The sequence below is a fragment of the Schistocerca nitens genome, chromosome 4, assembly GCF_023898315.1.
Source record: "Schistocerca nitens isolate TAMUIC-IGC-003100 chromosome 4, iqSchNite1.1, whole genome shotgun sequence".
NCBI lineage: Eukaryota > Metazoa > Arthropoda > Insecta > Orthoptera > Acrididae > Schistocerca > Schistocerca nitens.
The window spans coordinates 739130964-739133625 of NC_064617.1; the positions used below are offsets into that span (position 1 = coordinate 739130964).

General features: G+C 43.2%; 1 non-coding gene across 1 annotated transcript; it reads right to left on the reverse strand.

The window, feature by feature from the left end:
- Positions 1 to 556: 556 nt before the first annotated feature.
- Positions 557 to 628, reverse strand: Trnae-uuc (transfer RNA glutamic acid (anticodon UUC)). Its single transcript has one exon. It is a non-coding gene; the product is annotated as a tRNA-Glu (tRNA).
- Positions 629 to 2662: the final 2034 nt, after the last annotated feature.

Here is a 2662-nt window from a genome sequence, read left to right on the forward strand (position 1 = left end):
ATGCGCTATGTCGCAAGGCCAGGAGTGTGTTGGAGTCATTCGAGAGACACAGTAGCGAGTTCCATTTGATGTACTGGCCCCCCTACTCCCCCCCCCCCTCCCCGGAATTTACGGGAATTGAGTGCCATGTGTGCGAAGATGGGGTGGCGACTCCCTCCAGCGACCTACCAAGGACTCATTGCTTCCCTGCCACGAAGCGTCACCACTGTTACCTGTGGCAAAGCTGGACATAACCGGCCATTAGGTAGGTGTTCTTATTGATCAGCGTGTAATTTTTATTTTTAATGGTTTTTCCGCCTTAAGATTGCTTGCAGTAAAAGAATATCATTCACCAGACACGTTCCAATGTCTTTCTGGAAATATCATATACTTAGAATATATCTATATTTTGATATTTACAGGTGAAAAACGGGATTTCTTAATAAAATCGGCCCGCAATTTACTTACGGCGCTTTTACCTCTTGTAGTACGTTCTAGAAGTCTTGTGCTTTTTCCTTCTTTGTTAACGTAAGCTGAAACGATTTTCGATTGTCTCTCCTTCGAGTTTAAAAAATTTTTCCCATGCCGGGAATCGAACCCGGGCCTGCTGGGTGAAAGCCAGCTATCCTAGCCACTAGACCACATGGGAGACAAGACACTCTGGCCGTGAAGTTGTATTTCAGCATTGTGAGTCACTACAGAACCTGGCTCGGGGCTTGCGGGAAACTGGTTTCAGCGGGAGCCGTTGGTGGGGGAAGCCGGTCGGGATGCAGCCCTACTTTGACACGCTGCCAGTCGCGCCAAGTGCTCGCCAAAGTCAGTTTCGCACACACTTCTGTATTTTCGTTAACATGCTATTACAGTATTTTCACAATCGTCTAAGTAATCTAGTCTGCGGCTTATTTCCAATGTTTATTTTTAAAAGCGCTGACTTTCGCTTATCAGTAAGAAAAAATGGTTCAAATGGCTCTGAGCACTATGGGACTCAACTGCTGTGGTCATCAGTCCCCTAGAACTTAGAACTACTTAAACCTAACTAACCTAAGGACATTACACACATCCATGCCCGAGGCAGGATTCGAACCTGCGACCGTAGCAGTCGCACGGTTCCGGACTGCGCGCCTAGAACCGCGAGACCACCGCGGCCGGCTATCAGTAAGAAAAATCCGCCTTAACGATAAGGTAAAAGGGCATGCTGACATTTAAAACTGACAAAATGCTCCAAATTTCGAACGTAAAGCTATCTCCGCAGTGACGTATCCCCAAAGCTTTCCACCTAAATGTGCCGACTTCTACTATCAGCTGGATTGCGCGAGACGGATATTCGTTTCCTCGAACAGCATGCGTCAACGGTATCATTTGCAGTGAGGGTCTTTCCTGACTTCTCTGACCAAACGGCTGAAAGATGTTTGGATTCTTATTGTGTTTCGATTATAGTTTTCTGATCATGTGTTTCGTGTTTTTGCTACCGCATTCGATTGGAAAGCAGCATTAAAAAACGTGATTGATTATGAACACAGAAATACAAAAGTATATAGTGCAAAATTAGCAGTGTTTTTCCTTGTCATGGTTATCGCCGTTAGTATTTCGTTTCCTTGTGTGTCAGATGCTGTGTGTGGAATGAATTGCTGGTGAAGTGGTAATATGAAAAACTGTACAAAATAAAAAGAAAGCGAAATATAGATACTGCTATCGAGAAACAAGCAGCTATAATTAGGACGTCCTTCGCACTGTCACTTTTAGTACATTCTTGTGTCTATTATATCTCAGTACGAGATAAGTTTCCTCGAATATGAAAGAGCCAGGCAGGAGCTGCTACTAAACTGCTATGACGTAAGATTTTATTGTCAAAACATCGAGAAATTGAAGTTCACCGTGAGTGTCACGTTTGTCACTTATGTGGAGGAGAAACACACATTTTTCAAACTGTAAGAATATGTCTACAATATTTTAAAACATTTTATCCTTCAGGATGCTTCTTAGAGGATTGCATACGTATCCGATTAATGTCAGGAACGTGTCCAGAAGCAGTCATAGTCGTTTAGGATTTCTGAACTACAACTCACAGACGATCTTACGTAGTAAAAACAACGAGTGTTTTCTTTGCGAATTTATTTCTTTTAAACGCTGTTGTTCCAGCCAAAGGAACGATCAAAGTAATGCATTGATTACCCACCATATTCAGAAGATGTAGGTTTCAAATCATTGTCCAGCCTTTCAGATTTAGCGTATTGCGCGGTATCCCAGTCACTTAACGCCAAGACTGGAATGGTTCTTTCAGCAAGGCAGTAACTGTTTAATTCACTACCAATTCCCAGTTGAGCTAACGGACTACTTCGGCTAGCATTTTACTGAAGGCTAAAATGTATTTCCCTTTGTGGTCTGAAGACAATTCCCGAGGATCGAACGAGGTGGTGCAGTGGTTAGCACAATGGATTCTCATTCGGGAGGAAGACGGTTCAAACCCACGTCCGGAATCCAGATTAAGGTCTACCCTGACTTTCCTAAATCGCTACAGGCAGATGCAGGGATGGATCCTTAGACACAGTCCGAACTTATACCCCGTCTCTAATGACCTCAAAGTTGACGGTATTAAATTTCCTTCCTTGATTTACCGAGAACAAAATCAAAGTATTGACTTACGGTAAACAAAGAAACGTGAGGTTTTGTATAAATCTCTGTA